Consider the following 24,261-nt stretch of genomic DNA (forward strand, 5'->3'; position numbering starts at 1 on the left):
CCGTGTTTGCCACATTTCGCACGTATCTGAACTGATGGTGGAAATATCCTAAGAGCTGATTGTTGAGAGCTGGTGATGCTATTTGTAGAATATTAAAAGAACTGATTAATACACAACACAATTCACTGAGGAAGGTGTCACTGGGCATGACTGTAAACAAGAAACGTGGCCAGAGGCTCATATGGGAAGGAAATATGGCCTTGAGGGCGCTAACAAGCCTTAATGGTCCTGACCAGCCTCATGGGGTGCCCCCATCCAAACCCCTGCCCGTGGGCACAGGGGCCCACTTAAGCTCAGTCCGGGACCTTCAGGCCTGGCATGAACTGTGCTGTTGGGGTGCTGGTCTCTAGTTCAGCTCTAGCTCTGCCTTGCCATGGACCCCACGGATCTGTGGGCTGACTGTCTGGCTTGACTTTGGGCATGCCTTGTCACTATGGACCTGCCCGTCAATCACTTGGTCTGATTCTGACCTGTGGCTTGACCTGGGACCTGCTTCCTCACCACGAACTCACCTGAGGAACCCGGCCCCCACCTCCGGGTCTGCCCTGCTCCCCTTGCCCGGGTGCTGGGGGGGGGCTGGCCCCTGCCTGCGGGCTGTGTTACTGCTGCCTGCCCCATGGGGAGCTGCTGGCCCTTTCACTCCCCCAGCACGCAGCTGCGGTTCAGAAGCAGTGTGAACGGGGTGTGCGCCAAATGAAGTCATCAGCATCCAAGGTACTTGACTCTAGGATTTCAAAAGCCGGAGGTAAGTCAGTCTTTTTCTGATATCACTTACACGGCTTTAAATCAGCAGTAACTCTACTGAAGGTAGTGGAACTACCCCCTGTGTAAGAAGTGCTACTAAATTGTGTTTTCAGAGGAAAGAAGGGGAGCCTTAAAAAAGGAGTATGGAGACAACTTTAAGAAATAGCCCTAGAGTTCGGCAAAGTAAGGACACTTATGACCTATGAGGCTGTAGTGACCTATTACTAAATCGTTAACAAAACTTTAATGGCAAGAAACTGTAAACGCCTTTCTAAATCACGATTCTTGGACCTGCCAATTCTACTTCATGTTCTAGCAGAAATGAAGATCTGTCTAGGGCTTTACTAGTGAGGATTTGCCCTAGTATGCTTTTTCTTCTTCTGCTAGGAAAAATGATGTTAGAAATGGGCTTAGGAATTCACATCGGCGAGAGGGCCCTGCTTGATAATTTCTCAGCTGTTCTGAGCTGCCTAAGCAGTGTAGAACGCTCTGGCCCATCACCTCAGTATTTAAGTAAGCTTATTGGGATCTAGAAATTCTTTCCTAAAAGTCCATGCATCTGACTGTGTGCATGTTTATTTTCAGCTGCTATTTATTTACCAGTTTCTGTTCTATTTCAGTTATATTGTCAAAACCTAATTCTGATGAAGCTCTGGCTTTGATCCCTGAAGCTTCAGCTGTGCAGTATCTGAAAACTGTAAGTGGAAAAGCAAAGTATTCTAGTCCCTTAAAAAAGGCAAGGGAAGGATTAGGAATTACCTGGCTAAAGAGTCCATAGGTATAGAGTTGAATGGGGATTTTTTTTTTTTTTCCCCTCTCCCCAGAATGTACTAGGCGAAGATCTGTAAGAATAGAAGAAGCTTAAATGACCTGAAAGGAATCAGGCAGCGTTACAGTAGCAGTTTCCTTACCTAGATCTTCTCAGAATACTGTCTCTTGCCTGCTCATCACTAGTGTTCACAGTGAGCTCATCCAGGTTGAATCAAATATTAAAATATAGCTTTTTCTCTTCCTTGTCTGAAAGCAAGTTCTCCTAGGGTTGGAGCTACTCTTAAGGTTGCCAGATTTGTTCATTTGACAAACCTTAAAGTAGGGAGAAGGAAATGAATACTTGAAATACTCGCCCTATGTGGGCGTAGAAACAGAGAAGCCCGGCTTAGCCGCACTGACGGCTTCCTCTGTCACGCTGAGAAAACACTACACAACCCATTCACTCTCTACATTCTACCCACTTTCTTATTTTCTCCTACAACACTGGGGAAGTGCCTTCTGTATGTTAATGCAGAAGAACTGAGCTCTAAAAATGAGGTGTACTCCTGACATGAATATTAAATACAGTCAGAAATAAATTATCTTGAAGTGTCTGGCTTTGTATCTGCTTAGTACGTTACTATTCCTGCCTTGGAGCAATTGTATGTGTTCATACTGGAAGCTCATCTGATACAGCAGTATGTGCATGTATGTGTGTAGAAGCAGCCTTCTGCTGATTCACAATATATCAGTCTGTTAATTTTAGGAAGTAAGGATTAAAAGTTTGGGAAGGTGGGTCTTGCAGTACTATTTATCTTTACTTAAACTAGGACTCGGCTCCAGACTATACATGTCTTGCATTCTCAGCCAATGGATTTGTTCACAGAAATAGGAAGCTAAGACACTCAGATACCAAAATTATTTGGTGTTATTCATATTTCAAGTAGCAATGACTTAATATCCTTATTTGAATGTTGTTTCTGCTACACCCACCCATGTTACCCGTATTCATGTGTACATTCTTTCCTGATGGAACATCAGGCCAGTTTGCCGAATGCAGCTGTATCTGCTGGCTTTGACGCAAACCAGTGTTACGGACTCTAGGCTAAGGAGGCTGACATGTCCTGTTCCATATGAATTTTTTGGCTCCCTGGTGACAACGGGTACAGTATGAGTAATATTTGAATGTCAACATGAGCTTCTGTGTGTGTCTTCATTAAGTATCCCAAGGCATTTCTCATCTTCAGATTTTGGACAGCAGTGTGGGATGTATGTTTGCTACATGGGTGCCCTTGGTATTGGTTTTAATAGAAGGACAATGACTAAGGAGGAGCAGTCATCCCTTTTTGTGTCTGGCTGGGGCCCCTCATGAGCAGGTTTGCAGCATATCAGAGAATGGGATAATAAGGAAGCTGGTAGTGATAATGTCAGTGCCGAGGGCTTTTTTTCCAGGTAGGTTTCCCTAATTAGACTTTTAAAGTTGGCAGTGTCCCTGAGAACTAAATACAACAGGGAAATAATATAATGTGCTTAAAGTTCACCTAGCTTCATGAACAACTCTGTAGTTCCGCCCACCAGAGGGGTCAGAAATCTTCCCCAGCAAGGTACCTGGGTGTTCCCCGGGCGCAGGGAAGCATTCAGATACTCTAAAGCCAGTTTTGCTGGCATCTAACCATCTGGGCCCAACTCACCTAGCAACAGAAGGGCTAAAAGCTGTCACTCTGAATAACTCTGCTGCCTACCACTTTGGCAAGGCGAGTCTGAATTTAACTAAAATCACAGCTTGCAGCAAGAATATTTATGAACTAGGAAACCCTCCTGTGAGCGTATAAGGGCAATTTTATATATTCTTATAGAGATATATATAAATATATTTCCACACCCCCTCCCCTTCCTCCTATCTCCATGTAAGCAGCGCAGCAATGCGGCCACCCTGGTTGCCTAGGAAGCCGATTGCTGCTCCTAAGGGATCTGTTTAAAATTCTGATCCAGATTCTAGTCAGGTTCGTGAGACCCTGGGAATGGAGCTCTTGAAGTGGTGGGCACTTTCCATTTTTCCCCCCTCTCCTCAGCTCCTCTGGACTGAGAGAAGGCAGCTGTGCTGCTTTGCTAGACAGAGCAGCTGGACTTGGTTACCCCTAGAACCAATTAAGTGCTGTAAGAATGGCTTGCCTTATTCCGGGGAGACAGAAGGAGCTGTTTGGGATCACAAATGACACTGGAGAGTAGTTGTGTATGTACATGGTTATTTTAAGGGTTGTTTCTGAGGCTTTTTCTAAGCACCTGCTGCCTTTTTGGGCATTTGTACTTTCATCTGAGTTGTTTGAAATGCAAATAAAAGCAATGATACATATTCAGACAATCCGAGACCTGTGTTTCGGAGGACTATGCTAAACCCCTCGTGGAGTTTCTTTTCAGAAGCTAATCCTAGCGGAAAATTACCAAGTGGAAAACTACCAAATGGAGCTTTAAATAGGTGAAATGATAAGCTAGCCAAATAGCGCACCTACTAGAGTGGCAAAGGTGGGTGCTCTCTCCAAGTCGGTTTCCATCTCGTAGCCCTGCACTGCTCACTACTATTTGGAGAGCACAGTGGGGTGACTTAAGAGCAAAGCTCCTTAACATCTGATTTTGGTTTAAGGCCATTGTTCAAGAAGTTGTCTGTCACATCTCATTATATGTGCTATTCAAACCTAGATAGGTGTTCAGAATAACACCTGGAAAAAAATTTGTGAATAGAGTAACTGATTGTCAATGTAACCAATACTCATTAAAAGAGATCGTAGATGGTAACAAAAGCTAGCATTTGAGTCACTTGTTTACGCTCTCAAATGCGTGTAGGATCTTATTTAAAACTGCTTTGAAGTGTGAATTATGAACAGGAGCTCTTTGATCAGAGCTGATGTATGATGTGTCATAAGGCATTATGCCAAAAAAACCCAAGTCACTTGAGCTTCCTTTCCAGTGGCACTGAGTGAAATGAGAGCTGTGGTTCTCATACTGTGTCTTATGCTAGCATGTCCATGCTGAAGAAACTTGGCTGCAAAGACTACTGCCCAACCTCTGCAAAGTGGAAACAGGTGTTTGGTTTTCTGTTGGGGAGAAATCAGCAATGCATGATATGGGTATTTTCTTAGCATACTTATAAAGTCTATTTATATTGCACACATTCCTCCATGAGTGTGGTCCCACACAGACTTCCTCTTTCAAAAACTTCAGCCCCAAATTTAGTTTGTGGTTTCTGCTGCTTGCAGTAATTTCTCCATAAAGAAGTGGCAACAAGCTCATTTCTTCAAAATATGACACCCTGTTTACACATTTAGAAGAAGCACAGTTGGAATGTGGTGGGCAGCATTGCCATTTGGCGATACCTATCCCACAAATACTAAAACTGCCTTTGTAGGTAGCTGGCTGCTTTGTTGTTGAATGACTTGCTTAACTGGTCTCTGTTATTCATGGTCTCCTCTCGTGACCATGTAGGGTCCTGCTGGGATGAGATGCCCGTATTCTAATCCCATGGTTGGTACGCATCCAGCTGCATGACAGTAGGGCTTGGAAAAGGAAGGAGGAGGAACTAACGGGCCAAACTAACTATTCAAGTTATATTTGTTCAGGAGTCCTAATTTATTTTTGAAAATCCTGCAACTAAATCAGATGATTTTCCAAATGAAGGAGTATTATATACCTGGTTATACTCCAGGACATAGTCATGTGCAGACAGCAGCCTTCTGTTCACTCTGAAAAATTAGTATCATAAAACCCCGTTATCCAGAAGAAAGGGCAATACTGGCAAGTACAGCCAGATAAGGCATCTTCTGCTGTGTCTGTTTAATACCACCTAGAAACAATGTAGGATTTGTAATTATTATTTGGGATTTAATCAACCAACGAAAGAGTAGAGGAAAAAATAATGAAATATGTGGTAATACTCCTAGTACGTACTTTAATTGCTGATTGCTTGGTTACTGCTGAAACTGATGAGGCTGAGTGTGACGATGTTATCAGGAAGTTAAGCCTGAAAGCAAGAGATGAAAACGTAACATTTAACATGAACACGATACACTGCAAAGTAGCATGTTTGAAGGTTGAAATGAGTGACTCCCTGTGGAGATAATTTAAATGCTGTAAAGCCATATATGGAGAAATGCTGACAAATAAGATAATAGGCAGCCTCTGCTAGAAGAAAACAGAAGCTGCTGTAGTGCAGTAGAAGAGTTGCAGAAATCTGGGCGAGCGGCTGTGGCACCATACCCAGACCAATGGTTATGGCATTATCAAAAGATTCCAGAAGATCCAGTGAGGCTCAGAGCGAGGTAATTTAATGGGTAACAATACTGGCATTCCAGGAGGTTATAGGAATATAACGTTGAAATATACACAAGTCGTCAAGGCACTCAAAGCTATAAAACCAGGGCTAACTGTGTCAGGCGTTGGATAGATATGCCACATGACACTTGGAATGACGCAGGAACAGGCACAAAGCAGCTGAAAGAGGTGACATCAGGCTTCAGGTATGTGGTGGCAAAAAGCGGGCATAAGTAACTGTTTTCCAAGGGGTTTCCTTCCAGAACTGTCAGCAGTTTCTTTAAGTACTTAAAAGCACTAGGACTGAGACACAAAGCATCCCAGTCAGTAATTAGCAAACTGAAAACAGTGCTTGCTAAGAATGGGGTATTGTCAGAAGCGACCTTTTGCTAGATAAAGAGTCAGGACTCTCTAAAGCACTCAGGCACGCAGCTGAGAAATCCAGCCAAAGTCACACAATGGAACTGAAAGAATGATTCAGACCACTGAAACTCTTGTGTTCTTAAAAGAACACCCCCCCCCCCCAAGAATGTATAGGGCCTGAAACTGTTGGTGTGAAGAAGTAACCCTAGAACTGAAATACCTTATTCAAATATTACCTCGCATAAAATACTCACGTCGTTCAAATGTACAATAGCTTAGAAGTGCCTGAAACCCTCCTTGATGAGCGAAACTGACTGCAAACTTGTCTGTAGAGCAGTGACTTTCTTCTCTCTCTTCCCACTCGCTTGTGCTTATGTACTACTCCCCGTGGCTGTCGCGGCTTTTAGGAGCAGTAGCTGGGATCTAGCTGGTATTTTGGGTAAAGTCTTGGGGCTTACTGCCTGACTCTCATTTCTTGCAAAAGTATTAGCTATTGGATTAAACAGAAAATTGAATTAATTTATACTGTAAAACGTAACTGATTGTGTACTATGGGTGTTAGAATTTGGCTGCAGGAGAGCCCTGATCCAACCCTTACCTTCTCCCAAGAATCTCCCGTTCAAAAACTCTGGCAAGCAGAAGGATGTGTAGTTGCTCTGACTCTGTGACTTCATTTCTCTCTGAGAAATGAAGGAGGGGGAGGAAAAAAAAAACCCACCACCCAGCTGGAAAGGGTTTGTTTTTTTCCTTTAAAAAAAAAAAAAAAAAAAAAAGCCAGGATTAGGGTCAGGAGCTGGGAAATCTAAGTAAACTATAAAATTAGAACTGTCCTCCCCGGGTGATGGGGCTGTGATTCACCATGACCTGTCCTCTGTAATTCAGGTTGTCAGTTTACCTCTTGGGACCGAGGTCAGACAGAGGAACACTACAGTGTTTTGGCCACGTATCATCGTGGATTGTCTCATAGCGGCTGGTGGATGTTAGTGAGCGAGCTCACAGTTTTAGCGTCCATAGACGCTCACGGCTACTGTTTGGTTAATGCAACGAAATTTTTGTTAGCTCATAGCTAATTCACGCTACTGTAAGGTCATCCTTACAACACTTGCCGGAAGAGCAAATTCTGATGAGACGAAGTAGTATTTGTGCTATGAGAAGTTCATTGGATGCGTAACAGTATGTCTAGGAGAAAGCAGATCCAATTGACAAGAGTATCAAGTGAGGTGATGCGGTGGGACTGTGCATGACTCCAGGTCTCCTCTGAAGACAGTAGCTGCAGTTGCTCTGCCCTGCACGTATTCAGTTTGTCTCCTCTAATTTCATCTTTAAAATCCAAGCGTACGGGGCTTCTGCAGAGAAATTTTCAGGCTATTAACAACTTCTGAGTACATAGTCTTTTGTATTATAAATATCATAATGACTTTATCTCTGACAAAGTTGATTTCTTTTGTGTGTATAGACAACTGTAGTTTGTTCTCCGAAGCAAAAACGTTCTGTGAAGAAAATGAAATCCTCTTATTACATGGAGAACAGATTGACAGTTCCTGAATCCCAAATCCTTTGTGAATTGCACATTGCTCTGGATGGAGGTGGAAATGTGACTGCCCTGGCAAGCGTTTGCTCCCATGGTAAATCATTGTTTCCATACGGAGATGATTTTTCTGTAAAGCATGTGTTCCGCTTTCTGGGTAGGGAAAGGCCAGATTTCTTTGTGCTGATGTCGGGCACTACGCAATCCTAACGTGCCCGAAAGCGATCTAGTGAACGGCAGTCAGAAGTCTCACTGTTCCACACCTAGGGTCCCATAATTTGTCTTCTGCTCTTCTGCAAACCATTCTTTTTCAGATGGTCGGCACTGGTTTTCTAAAAAATAAGAAAATCACTGTGACGGATTAGCTCTCATCTGATGTGATGCTGGCAGCAGGGAAGAACAGCACGGTGTATTTGATGTGTAGCTGTCAGTCAGCAGGCCAACCGCCACGCTGCTGAGCATCCCCGGGTATGGTTTTTAAAGAGCAGCCGTTGGTAAAGGCCCCAGACTTCTGATCTGCAGATGGATGGCCACTTTCCACGTCACTGGGCAGTCTGTTGGTTAAAACTAGATTAATTCCTACTTCTTATCCCAAAAGGAAAGAAGATGGAGGACCTCAGCACACTTCCAGGTGAAATCACACCAGTCAGGCAAAAGTACTAGTCTAGCTAGAAGAACACGCCCAATCTTTTCGCTAGGTATGTTGACTCCGTGGATGCGCAGTATCAAAGTAAGCAAATCTGGCTCCATGATGCTATTTGCAGGGCAGCGACCACCGGTCGCCATGACCCAAGAGTAGAGGCCACGCAGATAAGTAGCTTGGCCGGCGGAGCGGCGTGACAACGCCGTTGGAAGCCGGCAGAAGTATCCAGGGTTGCAAGCGGAACCGCAGGAGTACGTGAACCACACGTGCTCTTCGAGGCGACTCCCGGCTGCAACAAAAAACCCTACAGCCATTTGTCATAAACACTGGTGCCAAACGTGTACTGTCAGCACGTCTGCTTTGATCACCCAGTATTTGCATGGCTTCTGCATAGACATGTCAAAGTAGGTGTGTAAAGGGAATTAAGGCGTTGCCCAAATCTGCAGAACTAATTTTAGCATCTGTTTTAGGGCTACGTGAAAAACTGGTGTATTTGAAGGATGATCAGCTTGTAGGATTAAACAAGCGCTCCGGCTGGTAGAGAAGAATCGGCTCCTGCGAGGGGAAAGGCTAACTAGCTGGGAGCTTCTTCGTTGGCCACAAATCCCGGCGAATACTTCGCAAGTTGTGAAATGACTTCGCTTGCATCAGCTCTACAAGGGAATATGTTTATCTTTTCATTAAAATTCGTGGAACTCCCCTTGGAGCAGGGCTCGAAATGGGCATTTCTTACGAAGGGCCGTGACAACTTCCAGCCGGACTTCCCAGTAAGTTAAGTATGGGAAGAACTGGCGAGCGGAGTCACTAGCAGTAGCCATTTTGCTCGGCTGCGGCAGATGTTTGTGCGGCATCTCCAGGGGACCGACGGCCATCGACCCCAGCGCTGGAAGCAGCAGGAAGCTGAAAAACAGGGCTCGGAGGCGGGGGAACTCGGACCGGCTGCCCGCTGTCGGTCACGGAGCCCCTCGCCGGTCTCCCCCAACCGCGGTCACGAAAGAAGGCGCCCTCGGCGGGCGGCCCGGGCACCGCCTGTGCCGCGGGCAGCCACGGGGGCCGCCTCCCCGCCCCACGCCCGGCGGTGGGAACGGCGGACCGGCCGTTCCCGCCGCGCTGGGCGCCGCCCCCTCCCGCGGCGGGGGAGCCGAGGGCGGGGAGCGCAGGGGGCGCGGGCCGGGCAGGCTCCGCCGTCGGGGCGCGGGCCGGGCCGGGCCGGGCCGGGCCGGGCGGGGCGGGGCGGGGCCCCCCCGCTCCGGGGCGGGCGGCAGGGGGCGCCGGCGGGCGGCGCGGCCGCTCGGGGGCGGCGCTCGCACGGGCCGGGGCGCTCGGCGGGCTGCCGAGCCGGAGCCGTGGCGTGGTGGCGGGCAGCGGCTCCAGCTCCGGCCCCGGCCCCGGGAGGAGGCGCCGAGCGCGGCGGGGCAGGTAAGGGGCCGCTGCGGGCGGCGGCGTCCCCCCCGGCCGGGCGGGCGGGACGGCGACCCGGGTGCGCTGCCGGGGAGCGCTCGGGCTGGTGCCCCGGTACCACCCGGCTGTATCTGCGGCGCTTCCCCCCCCCCCCCCCCCGTTAAATACTCGGCGGCTGCGGCGGGCGGTCGCTGCCGACGCCCGGGGAGAGAGGGGGTGCGGCCCGGGCGTTTACGGCGCGGCGGGAGCGGCTGCCCCGCGCCCGGCTCCGAGGGCCGGGAAGGGTCCGCTCCGGTCCCCCCTGCCCCGCGCAGCGGCGAGACCCGGGGCAACAGAAGTGCTGCGGGCGGCGGCGGCCTCGGCCGGCCCGGCCGAACCGGCCCGGCGGGCGGGGGTGGGGGTGGGCTCGGCCGGCGGCGAGCTGCCCCCGCAGCCAGCCCGGCCGCTCGGCGAGGCCTCGGCGGGTGAACTTCGCCTCCAGGGCGGCACCCGCAGGCGGACACCCGGGTCTGGGCGCATCCCGGCTGGGTTCAATGGTCGCCGGCGGTCCGTGCGGTTCGGCGGCTTCAGACGGCGCCGTCGGCGCGGGGTGGGAGGCGAGAGCCCGAGGCGGGCTCGTCAGCCCCCCGGCGCCGCTGCCGGGGCAGAGCCCCGGCTCGCCAGCCTTGCCCGGCCGGCCGGGCGGCGCTGCTGCGGGGCTGCCGTGCCTGCCCGGAGCGCCGGCGCCCCCTCCTCTCTCGGTGCGGTGGGGCTGGAGCGGAGCAACGGGCTTGACTTCGTCTTTTTTCTGATGCCCGTCGCCTTTAGCGTATCTGATAGCAGCCCCTGTCACGGTCTGTGCTTTAACCCAGGTATTTTTAGAGCCTTGAACAGACTTCTTGGCGTACGTCTGGGCTGCGGGTTCCTGAAGAACAGTCCTGAACCTTTCGACAAGCCTGGGCTTCCCGTCGGAAGCGTGTCCTGACCTGGAGATCGTCTTGGCCGTCGCGCAGAACGTTGCGCTTAAAAAAAAAAATAATAACTAAAAAAAAAAATCTGTGAGAGGAATTTTAAAAATGCTAGGAAGTAAGGGGTTAAACAATGTATTTGTAAATACCGTAACCCGAATTTCTGGACGGATCGCTTTACGTAAAGGCTGGGACAATGGAAATGACAGGATGGGAAGAGCGTGTGTGATGACCTTACAAGCCTTTTATTTTGCCTGGCATTGTAGTCTGAGCTGAGCATCTGGCTCAGACCTTAAATTTTCTCTTTTACAAATTTTACAAATATAGTTTCACGTGGGTGAAAAAACTACGGAGTAAGTGGCTCTATCCTCGACTAACTGCAAAAGCTGTCACATATAATAAGTTATTGTGCCAGTGTTACAATAGTAATGGGATATTAAACCAACACATTTTGGCAGTAAGTAGCTGTAATACTTATGCCCTGTTTTGACGTCTGTAGGAGGAGGATCAGCTCAGACAGAATTTGTAGTGGGAGGGTGTGAGTGGGATGAAAAGCAAAAGCTGCTTAATTTTAATCTTCTCAAAAAGGTAACTAAAAGTAGCGCACATGGTAAAAACACATATGCTCCTCTCCCTAATGGCTTTTAATTGTAGTGTCTTAAATATTTTATGTAAACTCAGTAGTGCTGAAACATTAATTTTGATAAGATTCGGTACGTACTAAACGAGCTCCCTGTTCTGCAAAAAAGGACGTACTGAGGAGTAGCGGGGCCTCGTGTGAAGGTCTGACAACAGCAGAGCTGTAAAACTGCATTGCTGTGGCTGAACCTGTGCATCTGTACCCACGTACCCGCGCAGCGGTGTACCCCTGGTTGGGCTTCAGGCATTTTCTTGTATTGTTTCAGTTTCAAAATTGTGAACTTGCTTTTTTCTGACAGCCTCCCTTTGTCCTTTGGGCTTTTTTTAGTTTAAAAAGCGGGCATCTTGGAATGAACGCATGCAAAAAGCAATGCTTTAGGCTGTGCAAAACTACTGTCCCCCGAGAAGGTTGCTTTCTCTAGTGGTTTTACAACGGGGTGTATATTTTTACATACTTACCTTCCCTCACGACCTCCTTAGACGAAAGAAGCCTTAAGTGTCCTGTGAGGTTTCTTATGTAGGTCTTTGTTCATTTTCATCATCTCATAGGAGACCTTTGAAACTAGACCTCGGCTGAATTTTTCTGGATGCTTTTTCTGCTGAAGTTGTAGACTATTTTTTAATTTTTTTTTTTTTTTTTTTTTTAGTTATAAAAGTCTTGTATCTTAAGTGTATCTGCGTATTATTGCCTGAAAGATGAATGATGAATTCATCTGGTCCCAAGTGTGGCTTTTATCTGGATTTATGGTCAGTTCTAGTTGCGTGTTCTCTTCCTCTCCCTAAGGTTTTTATTCTCTTTTAACTAATAAAAAAAAAAATTGGCAATTAATATGCAGAAAACCACCGTGAGATGCGTGCTGCTCACAAACGTACATCAAATGAGCGTAGGAATTAAATGCTAAGCCACCTACTAACATATGCTTTATGATTTAGATTTGATTTGATGGATGGTTTATGGTGGATGCTACAAAGGAGGTGGCGGTACCTTTGCTGCTCAAGAGGGTCCAACTGGAGTTGGAGTCTCCAACTCTGCCTCTACCAAAATGATGAAGGTTCTCTCTCAAGGAGTATTGGGAAGCGCACACAAAACATGCAGCTATTGCTTTAGGCGTTAAAGGAGTCATTTGGTGAAGGAAGTAGGACGGGATTAAAGAAGATGGAGTTTGTTGTAGGTAATACGGGAAGGTTTTGGGAGTTACTGGTAGATGCGCAAGATAGTTACCGATGAGATGCGCGAAAAGACAGCGTGGCAGCTCAGCTGCGCTGGCGAGCACTTGACTAGCACACAGGGATGCTGCTGGACGGCAGCCTCAAGGGTGAGGGAAGATTGGCTTAAAAAGAACCTCGGTGGTCCAAATGTTGGACAAACAGCATGGTTTGGGTCAAAAGCGTTCAAGCAGTGCGTCGCACTTGGGAAGTGTTTGACCATAGCCTTTAATCTTGACTCGCTGGGAGAGGGAGCCAGTGAGCGAGCTGTGCATTGATTCACATTCAGGAGGTTGTATTTAAAAGTACGGGTAGCTTGGGTGGTAAATTATATATAAAAATGAAAATTTAAATTGTGTAGCAAAAAGGGAAGAAATGCCAAATGCCTGGGAGGAGACTTTAAATATAGATTTCATGCAAGATTTCTGCTTGCATGGGTCTTAGCGTCATCGTAATTTCACTGGAATTCTACTAAAATATTGCAGTACTGATAAAAAGACTGTGCTTTAAAATACATCTCTTTTTTCTTCTTTGAAATGCTTTCCAGAATGCTGTCCGTAACGAAGGCAGGCCAATGTATGGTATAAATTACACAGAAATAGAAATGGAAACAGTTGATCATAAAGCTACATATAGGATGACGGTGACTGAAGGTTTATGTAGCAGCTTTCCAGAAAAATACTAGAAATGTCGTACAGACCATGACACGCTTCGTGTTCTGATAAAGTCAGGCTGCGCTTTGGTGAAACCCAAATGGGGTCCTCTTAAGCGAGCATTTGGTTTTGCAAACCATTTAGGGCAGAAGGCTTTGGAAATTTCACTGTCTAAAAATTGTAGGGGAGGATACATGAGTCTTGACTTACGTCTGGGCAGGAGCACGTGAGCTTTGCCCATGTGGTTTGCTTTGTGGCATCGGGTTTAGGTTAGAATTCAAAGTTAATGACTTTGTTTGTCTTGAAAGTATTAGGTGGTCTCTCGTTACAGCTGGGTGAGATGTTTTCTTGCTCAGTGAAGAAATAAAGAGTGGGAAGGTGTACTGTGACAATCAGTGCTTATGATTCTTTTTAAAAATCAGATAACGTCGTTTTACTGTGTCCAGGTAATGCCTGAATCATAAATGTAACGGTTCATCCTCAGCAGCAAAAAAGAGCATTTTTTTTCATTGTGCAAGATGACAATAGGAGCGTTTGCCAGGAGGGCTACAGAGGTGGATGGTAAGTGTGTGATTCTGCACTAAGTGGTTCTGATGGCAGGCAAAGGATTCAGAGCAAGATTGACAGGCTATTTTGTACTGATTAGAGAGGTAAACTGGGCACTGAAAAGCTAGATAGCTGGCATATTTCTTAAAAATAACTGATTTTTTGGAACCTGAAATAATTAGGCTTATTTGTTTGTGCCGCATGGTAAAGACATTGTTCAGAGATGCTGTTTGGAAATACTAGTCAGTGACTGTTTTCCAGCTGTTTCATCCATAGTTTCTACAGCCACCTTAAACTTTTGCCTGTACCAAGAATTAAGGCAGTTTCCCCTGGAAAGTTGTCACATTATTTATGGCTTCCCTTGTGAAAATAAAAAAAATAAACACCATAACTTTGTCTCAGTGTCTGCTATGATAAATTCCACAATTACTTATGTAGTGGAAGATACCATACTATGTTTTCCTAACGCTGATAGCCTCTGGTGATAAAAAGGGAGGCCCGGTGAATACCTGGTACTCTGTTGTTAATGATTGTTCTAAAAGGACGAGGCGATGCTGACGCTGGATCTTGCACTTTGCCGTGTTTTTCCTGCTTTGTTCATCTTCCTCACACCTACGGTTATGATGTTGGTTTACTGATTGCCCCTGAAGTAGAAGTCTGAACACAAGCTTGCATTTCTGACTAGGAAGACTTTCGGGTACCTTCGCGAGGAGCTTCTGTTGGGCCAATGAATTGTGAAAACAACTTCGTGGAACTAAGCGACAAAAATGTGGGCCATGGACCTTCCAAATGAAATGCTAGGACATCGTGTTTAATGCCAGCGCTGTTCACCTAAATCTATTTTTATTTTTCCTTTTGAAGAAATAACTCGCCTGCTTGCACCTTTGCGTCCAGGTTGCCTCTAACCGTAAGTTGGCGCGTTTCTAGAGGTTAGCTTGTGCTGCTGCTGTGAGGATCAAGGAGAAAACCAGGCATGCCCTTTTGCCAGCAGCACGGCAGTTTTCCCAGTCTGCTGCCTGTGTTATTCCCCATTCAGCTATCCAGCAAGTTCCATGGGGCGTTGTGGGGAAGAAGGGGCAGCAGAAAATCCCAACTGTCTGCTAATGCACCTGTGTAATCACCATTCTGGGGTTGGATTGCAGGAAGATGACAAAATTGCTGAATAAAGTCTGTTTAGTCTTTTTTTTTTTTTCCTTTTTTTTTTTCCCCCCTCTCCAGTATGAGCTGCCAGCAGTTGGTGCTGCAACGGGGAATAGCGTAACCTGCGGAGAGAAACAAGAGTTTTCCTTTGGAAGACGGGAAAGAGACGTGTCTGTCTACCTCGTAATTTTGAATCCTTGTGATTGTGTAGAGGTGGTTGAATACGAAAGTGTTGGGTGACCTGGCGTACGACGATAGGATGGAACAGATCTCAGCAGGGCCACAGTCAGGAGGAAAAATATTTTGGGATGAGGGTCAAAATATACCTTGAGCACAAGGATAGAACAGAAATGTAATCGGTGATGAAATAAACGTCAGCCCTTCCATCCCTCTTGCACAAACACCTCTAATGTCAGCTTGTTGCACCACCATTTTTCACATGTAGAATTTAGATAATTTAGTAAAATTGTGTTTTACTTCATGGAAAGCTCTCAGTAATGGCCAAATCACTAGATGTAAAATGCTGCGTTTTAGGGTAAGGTGAAGGCGTGGCTAGCTAATGGTTTCAGGTGGGTGAGTTGCCAGGGGAACTTAGTGGGTTCAGGTTCTAGCAGTTTTCCAGAGGGTGAGGGATAAAGGACCAGCTGAAGAGGGGATAGGAGATGGGATGGCGAGTAGGCTGAGGAGCTTGGAGTAATTAAGTCAGCGAGCTCTTACGACTTAACTAGAATCTCCCCAAATCAGTTCAATTTGAATACTGTGAGCAAATCAACCTAGCTGTGTGAACCCCTGAACTGTGGGCGTGTGACCTTTCAGCATTAGAATATATAGGTGTGCAGGCAGGTTATCAACAGACCCAGTGTGAGATCATCTGGAATTAAAGGAATAAGGACAGATTTGGGAGCTCAGGTCCTATTTTGAAATCCATCTAACCTGAGCGGAAGGGCAGACTTGCAGAGGAAAATACTGTCCTTCATACTAACATCATCTCAAACATTGGGTAAGATAAATCTGTCCTGGTGAGGGAAAGTAAACATTTTCCTGCATTTATGAGCTTGCTTCACTGATCTGTTTGTTCAACTTGACTTCGCTGGTTGATCACAACTAGCTTTGAGTGCATCCCTGCAATGTTTGCTTTCAGAGTTAGTGCCAGAAGAAGGTATTTGCAGCAGAGCACAACCCCGACACTGGAGCAGAGGGAGGCAGGTTCCTGTTCAGAGGCATGTTCAAAGGTCTGTATTGGAAATGCATGCGGAGGGGAGTGTTATACTAGGAGAGGGAGTTGTTCAAACAATTAAAACTGTAAAAAGTAAAAGCTTAACTAAAAAAAAAAGTATAACAATTCACGCACGTTAACTGCTTTGCCTTTGTGTGCTTTTTGGAGCTGTGATGTTATCTGATCAGCCACTGGCTGCGATCTGTGTGTGATTAAGATCTATGCTCATACAATTACGAGCATATGGTACACTGTTTCAGAATTGTAAGTTTAAAATAATTACATTCTGGTGCTGTTTTTTAAGATTTACTTAATTGTCTGTATGTTCTGGAATGGTTTTGCTGCGAGTTAAGATTCAGTTCTGGCCTGGAGCCATCAAAATCATAAGGTTTCTTTCAAGTTTCATAATAATGTTAAAAAAGAGTTGCTCAGTTTCCTTTAAGGAAGTCAAAGCACTTCCTTTGTTTTTGTTGTTACTTTCCCTGCAGTTCAGAGACGTGTATGAGCTGTCATTGCATAGGAAAAGGAGTAGGAATACGGTGACGTTCCTGAAGTGGATGACAAAGAGTTGGGCTTGTGACAGATTTTCCTAGATCTTAAAATTTTGTTTCCAGAGGGCCTCCAAAGTGACACGCTGGACCGGTGGGTTGTTACTGACTTCAGCTTTTTTCAGATTTCTACAGAGTAACGTGTACAGCTGTAGGACACTGACCTTATTTCCAACCAAAAAGAGGTAGTCAAGGCCAGATCAAAGCACTCGCTGAGAAGTTTGTCTGAATGGAAGGATCTCTTGAACTAAGGGTTTAATGGACCAAAAGAAACCAAAATTAAGGACACCTACTCCTTGAAATATTTCATGCTTTCATACATTTGCTGTTCAAACAAGTAAACCAAATGAGACCTATTGTGCTGGTTTTGGCTGGGATAGAGTTAATTTTCTTCCCAGTAGCTGGTATGGGGCTGTGTTTTGGATTTGTGCTGGAAACAGTGCTGATAACACAGGGGTGTTTTCGTTACTGCTGAGCAGTGCTGACACACAGTCAAGGCCTTTTCTGCTCCTCACCCCACCCCACCAGCGAGCAGGCTGGGGGGGCACAAGGAGTTGGGAGGGGACACAGCCGGGACAGCTGACCCCGACTGACCACAGGGATATCCCACACCATATGGCGTCATGCTCAGCATATAAAGCTGGGGGAAGAAGGAAGGAAGGAGGGGACGTTCGGAGCGATGGCGTTTGTCTTCCCAAGTCACCGTTAGGCGTGATGGAGCCCTGCTTTCCTGGGGATGGCTGAACACCTGCCTGCCCATGGGAAGCAGTGAATGAATTCCTGGTTTTGCTTTGCTTGTGTGTGCGGCTTTTGCTTTACCTACTAAACTGTCTTTATCTCAACCCACGAGTTTTCTCACTTTCACCCTTCCGATTCTCTCCCCCATCCCACCGGGGGCGGGGGGGGGGAGCGGGCGAGCAGCTGGGTGGGGCTTGGTTGCCAGCTGGAGTTAAACCACGACACCTATAAAATCATCACAGTTGGAAAACCGAAGCCCGAAGCATGGAAACTTTCAACAATTCCTAAAAGAAATATGGAAATGAGAGAAGAGGTATTAAGCTAGCAAGGGCATTGCCGCAGTCTTTTCAGTACTTAGGATTTGGGTATGCCATGAAGTCTGACTTCTTAAAAAGGGGAACGGTTTGTAATCCACAGTTACCGTACTTGGAGAAGTCGGTACTCACAGTCATTGCCAACATAGATCTCTGCTGAAGGACTGGGGTTCACAGGTTCCTGTGGGTGCAGCGCGGAGCTTTGCCTGTGTGTTTCCCTTAATGCGGAGCAGAATTCAGCAGAAGAGGTTCTTGTCTCGGCTCTGAGCCCCCCGGAGTGAAGTGATATGGCAGAGCATCAGTGACTAGCATGTATGACTAAAAGTACTAATCAAAAGGGAGAGAACGCCTGAGCTGGCAAGCGTGACTTTTGATGCTGACCGTCACTTTGTCCTCTGATCTAAACAGATGTCTGAATCTGGCACAAAGTAGAACATAAAGGAGGCTACAGACAGGTTGCGATAAACATTCCGTAATTGTTTCTATGTGCAATCCTGCTTTTCCTCTTTGTTTACAGTCAGAGCTAATTTAGACTCTTGTAAGTTCCTCCAGGCAGGGGCACGTCACCTCTGTGTCCTGCCTGATGGGAACGCTCGATGTTCTCTACAAATAGGCCAGTGAAGCTGGTAGGAGGAGAAATGCCTCTGCCGTCGGGATGCTGCCAGAGCCCGGGCACGAAGGCAGCAAAGTGTCTCCAAGTTGAATCTCCAAAGGGGTAAGCGTTCTGGGAAGAGGGGGAAAGGAGACTAAGTTTAAAATGTTTTTATTTATTTATTTATTCATTTGTAAGGGAAGGATGTGCAGGACAGAAGTTAAATTTGAGTTGCAGCTGTTCAGAACTTCTCTCACATGTATTGATAATTTGAGGAATAGCAGAGAGACTGGAGAAGGAAAAGAGTGGTCTAGGGCGATGGCATCATCCCAAAGGAATTAGATGTTTACAGTACCTTATATTTTGGCACTATAGTTTCCTTCATCTCTAAGTTAGTTCGTGCATTTACTTATTTTTTTCTTTATTAATAGTCCTAGGAACTATCGATTATGTAGAAATAACTGCAGTACTGACACCCTTTAGTGACTACACGTCAAAAATTATTGTTCTTAGTCTTAAAACATATACTGTTTTGGTGTTCAGGTGTTTTTAAGTGTGATTTTGAAATGTTCCCTTATAAAAAGGATATTTACAGGTCACAATTATGGTATTTCTTCCAAAAATTCGTTTGAATTGTCAGAAGCATTTGGTTCCTTGCAAGGTGATTAGTGGTCAGAGTACAGGGGAGGTGTGCTGGCACACCTGAATGGTATTCTGTGAAAGAATGAAAACGATAAGAATCAAACACTTAGCGATCTTTTCATGCTTTTTAACAGTTCCCACACCTCCCCCCCCCAGTTATCTTTGTTCAACAAAACATGGGCGTAATTTCATCAGAAAACTGATCTAAATCTAAGGAAATTCCAGAAACCAGGAGATCTCTGGCTGCAAAATAAGTCAACTTCCAATGCTGGAGTGGGTAGTTGTAATGTTATAATGTTACATTACATTAACTACAACATTAATGCACTAAACATAACTTGAATATAGATGGCTCTGCATGACTGTGTTTATTGCCCAATTTTAAGAGGTTCATAGACTTGTAGGTTCTAATTTAAATAAAAGAAATACTCTCTAAAGGACTTGGACTGACAAAAGTCAGCTGCAAACCTAAACTATGTTCTGCTTGCGTCTCTCAGCTGCTGATCTCTGAAAGAAGGCAACTCCGAACGGTGATTTGAGTAGGACAGAATTGAAAAGCTGGAAACCGTCTTTTGAAGGATGTGAGCTGAAGAGTGCTTTCCCAGAATTTCCAGAGTAAAGCTGTAGGACAGTCCTGCTCAAACCTGAAAGCTGGTGAGGAGAAAGAGGTGTTTAAAACGTTCACCGCGTTACCTGCTTGCGCACCTTGAGATTTAAAAGCTAAGACCTCAGAGTCAAGCGGACCTTTTATTTTGAGAAGAGCGGGTGATCTTCAAGGTGTGGTGGAACTTCAGTGTGGCTGAGGGTCCCTCCATCGCTTCTGAACGCTAAGCACCTCCTCACCTGTGCTTACTACATCCAGCGCTAAATTTGCTGCACAGTGAAGATAATGGGTGCTGTAGAGAGGGACAAAATTGAGCACGAGCTCTGTTTGATCCCTTAGCTGTAATGAAGTGAGAGCTTGTGCTGGTTGCTTTGGCAGGCTGGGCAATACCGCTGTGCCGTTTTCAGTGGCTTTTGCACATCTCAAGACCAGCTTTGCCAGTATGAGGATTTTAGAACCGACTGGATAAGGAAGAAACTTGGAGTAGGAGAAAAGAGAAATTTAGATGTAGGTGTTTTAATGTTCTAAATACTAAAATATATTGAATTTTAGTTTACTAAAACTGTTAGTTTTTTGGGTTTCTTTTTTGTTTAAATCAGATGCTTGCTGCTAAAATGTTAAGTAATTTGAAAATAAAATTATCTTATAAGTAGCTATTAGTTTTTACTTATCAACATGTAGCTACGCTCCATTGGATAAGTGCTACTTGGAGTGGTACGTGTTGCCTTTTTTTACCATGGCTTCCCTTACCTTCCCTTACATTTTGTTGTTGTTGTGAGGCTGCTGACCTGTTTGTGCTTGCAGTCAGGTTCCGCGTTTTCTGTGGTTACTAACTTCCAGCTGAAGTCATGGGGTGGGCTAACACGAGTAACGTTACTGCGGGTTTTATTTAATTTTTTCAATGATGAGCTGGTTTTACTTTTTTAGAAAGGCAGTTTTTTACGCCAAGTGATGTGACCTATTTCTCATAAATGCTTTTTTTTAAAAAAAAAAGGAATGCTTGTTTCTTTCTGATGGGAAAATGAAGAATTACGATTAACAGTATTGCAGATGCTAGCTTTGTTACTTCGTGATGCTATGCAAAATGCAACTTCAGTGTTGCAGGAATGTGTGTCCAGTTTAAATTGCTGACGTTACAGTCCGCTGCAGGGGTTTTGTGAGGGTTTCTTCAACGTGACGATTACAAGCATGAGTAACTAAGCAGGTCGTGCTGACCGGAGAATTGGTTCTGCTGAGTGTTCCCATTTCCTCCCTGTTCTGGTGCTTGCCATAGATCTTTGTAGCGCTGGTCGATTTGGTCATAGCCACGAGATCCCAGCCACTATTTTTCATTCCTGCAGGAAAAAAAGCAAATCCTTTGAAGCGCCAAAGAAAGGGTTTGGCTTGCGCCTCTTGCTGACACGGTATTTTCTGCAATTTCCCATTCAAGAGTATGAAGTTCTTCAGCTGTCTGAGAATGTCTGGATGCTGGACTTGTGGGTTTTAGTGGATGAAAAATGTACTGCCTGGTAGTCTGCTGCCAAATGGCTGGGGAATAATTGACGGGGCATCGCGAGTTAAAATGAAAGTAAAGGCAGGAGTCTTCATTATAGTTGTATCGGGAGCTGTCAGCTTCATTTCAGATGTCTTCAAAACAGGGTTTGTCAGAAAATAAGCCTGCGGATGTAGATGAAAGATAAAAGATGCATCAAAAAGCAATTACAATTAAAAACCCTCTTCTGCAGCGCAGAGGTATCAGACTCGTAAGTGGGTCCCTGTGTTCTTCCGTGACTTTTTCTAAAACTGTCTATGAATGTTACTCCAAATCAGCTTTACCTTGTCCGTAGGCTTTTTGCTCTCCCTCCTAGGCTCTATAAGCTTGCTACGAAATAGACCTCTGTCTGTCTTTGGCATATAGTTAAGTACAGACTTAATGCTGCCTTCCTTTTTGGGCAAAGTCCCCACTTCTCTTCGCTGATTCATTGCGACCGCTTTTGCTCGCTTGTATTTCAGTAGACATTGTCATTTTGATGTACCACATCAGATAAATACAGTCGTTTTATTGAGGCAGACTTTGAAGAGTACTATTGATTATTTATGGAGACATGCTATGTTAATAAAGTAAATTCATTTAAGCTGTCATGGTGAGTCAGTGTAATAATGCGCTTATGCTTCATGCTCGGTAGTAGGTTTGTATTTAGCTGGATACGGGTGGTTTGGAGGATGTAACCGCATCAGTCAATTGGCACAGAAGTTTGGCAGTGGTGGTTTAGTGCCATGTTTAGTGACAAGCGCTTTGAAAGCGTTGATGTCAAGTTTTTTGGGGGCCTGACTTAAAGTAATCAAAGAGTTTAGCTAGTCAACCCTGCAAAAAACGTCGTCTTTGTATTTTGCACAGGAGGAGGGGGTGCCGGGGGGGGGAGGTTCCGTGTGGAGCACTAGCTAGCAATGCCCAGCTAGTGCTGAACAAAAAGTAGGTTAGTCACGTCTGCTGGGAGCTATGTGCTTCCTCCAGGCTCCTAGCAGACATGCTGCTCGCCCAGCATTTCTAGGTAGTTACTGACTTTTCCAGTGACATGGCCTAGAACAGAGAATGTGACTTGACCGAATTTTTCCAAGAGCCTGGCAGAGGCTCGGCTAGTCTCCTGACTCCCCGGCCTGGCCTTCGGTCATAAGACTGTTTTTACCCTTGTGTGAGCATGCAGTAGCCTAGCACCTTACGCTAGGACAATGTTGGCGCCGTCTTGTGAGATTAGGTAAGAGCTGAGGGTGCTTTAAATGCCGTGAGTCATTCTGGCGTGTTTTGATGAGTTGAGGCTTTTGGATCATGTTTAAAAGAAAAAGATAAATCCTGTGGGTAGGTAGGTGTGCTGCAAAAGGTGGCTCAGAAGTAGCCTTTTAATTGTCTGCATTTCGATATAGGATGCTTTATTAACGACTATCCTTCAGAATATCTAGACTGCTTATGTGTGTCGCACTTACAATTAGTGTTGCCGAAATAAGTTTGGGGTTCTGTAGGTCGTCCTTATCGAGTACTGCATTCATAGCATCACAGGATCATTTAGGTTGGAAAAGACCTTTAAGACCATCGAGTCCAACCGTTAACCTAGCACTGCCAAGTCCACCACCACACCACCTCCCTGAGCGCCACATCTACACGTCTTTTAAATACCCCCAGGGATGGCGACTCCACCACTTCCCTGGGCAGCCTCTTCCAGTGCTTGACAACCCTTTCGGTGAAGAAATTTTTCCTAATATCCAATCTAAACCTCCCCTGGCGCAACTTGAGGCTGTTTTGGTCTTGAGCAAAAGACCTGTTCTCAGGGATGAGCATAAATCACTGCTTTTCTGGCACGCGTCAGGAGCTGCTGCCAGGAGGCTGCTGCTCCCAGGGCTGAGTTCCGCTCTTCTGCAGCGGTATGGTGCTTGCTCACCTTCAAAAGCAATAACTACTTACTTATCTCCGAAGCAAAGAACCGAGGCCCATACCTGGAGACTAGCGAGGCGGTGTTGTCAGTTGTTGATAGAGTCGACCTTTGAGTACCGAGAGCTTACAGCGCGGAGATGGCGAGGCTGGGGCATGACCTGCACTCTGGCCTGTGCGCAGAGTAAATAGATGAAGATCAATATTCTCTAAATGTCATGTTAGCAGCAGGTGCCCTGCCCCGCTGCAGCCTCTTGCTGTGTGGTAGTGTATTCTGAAGACCCAAAGCGTGTTTTGCTCTGTGGTTTGTTTTTTTGATCAGTCTGCATATAAAAATAGTTTTGTAGGGAGATAAGGTTGGTTAGCTCTTTATTCCCTCCCCCCCCGTCCCCGTCTCCGGGCTCCGTTTTATCTTTTTTAGCTTACAAATGCTCAGGCCAGTGAGCGCTCACAATGCTCATTGTACTGTCTTCCCTTCATACGTGCTGGCCGAGTGCTGCGTTTCCCTGGGAGCACCTCGTGTGCCAGCACGGAGGAGCAGAGCCTTCTGTCCTCGGTCTTACATACGTTCACCTGATTCCCGGCAGCTTGATGTCAAGCAGGAGCTGATGACGAATTGCATTGACAGGCTCTTACTTAACAGTCACTCGACAGGAGCTGTTCCCATTCCTTCTTCAATTTGCAACTTCTAATTTGTTAACAGGCCAAAGTATATTTAAAAGAAAAATCTTTCCACCTTATTTATAATTTCTTGAATATTGCGTTTCAAACTAAATGTTTTAAAACTTCTGATCTTGCAATTAAGGTTTAAAGCTAATTAAGCTTTTTCTCTAAAACATTTTGCTAACATGAGGTGTGTACGATCTCCTCCTTTCTTCCAGTCTTGTAATTTTTCCTTATTTGTGGCAACTTTTTTTTCTGCAGCAAGAGTATTAATGAGTGTAGACTGTGCACAAGACCTCTTGTTCCTGAGAGCTTTTTAATAGATTTTACCTTTTCCTCCCTGCTAAGTCTAATTTTGCTTTTTCCTGTGGTTCCCCTTCTGTTCTTCCATCTGTTTGGTTTAACTGCTTTATTCTCTCCTGCTGTTTTGTATACACTAATCCTCATACCTTCTACCCTTCGCAGCTTTGTTTAGTTTTAGCGGTTTAGTTCAGTTTAGTTTCAGCATACCTTTCACTGGGATGTTCCAGGATGAGCCATGATTTTGTGAAACTGAGACTGGTAAAATCGTTCCTTCTGTGTGTCTCTTCCCCCCCCCCCCCCCAACTTTATTTTTATTACTGCTTGCACATGCCATTTATGGTGCTATTGGCATTTTGGAAAAATGCTGCAATAG

At 45.7% G+C, this 24,261-nt stretch overlaps 1 protein-coding gene across 5 annotated transcripts in view; it reads left to right on the top strand.

Moving 5' to 3' along the window:
• The window catches only part of PXYLP1 (2-phosphoxylose phosphatase 1), a 116,675-nt gene that overhangs the window by 50,508 nt on the left and 41,906 nt on the right, over window positions 1-24,261 (top strand). Inside the window, exon 1 of one of the 5 annotated variants that reach the window (XM_076340852.1) lies at window positions 9,659-9,752. The exons of 2 other annotated variants lie outside the window; for them this stretch is intronic. The gene's annotated coding sequence lies outside the window, so the exon portion shown is untranslated. Of the gene's footprint in view, window positions 1-9,658; window positions 9,753-19,420; window positions 19,570-24,261 lie in introns of those variants that run through there. 2 more of the 5 variants (XM_076340850.1, XM_076340851.1) reach the window with 2 other exon arrangements.

This window comes from Aptenodytes patagonicus, chromosome 6 (assembly GCF_965638725.1).
Source record: "Aptenodytes patagonicus chromosome 6, bAptPat1.pri.cur, whole genome shotgun sequence".
Lineage (NCBI taxonomy): Eukaryota > Metazoa > Chordata > Aves > Sphenisciformes > Spheniscidae > Aptenodytes > Aptenodytes patagonicus.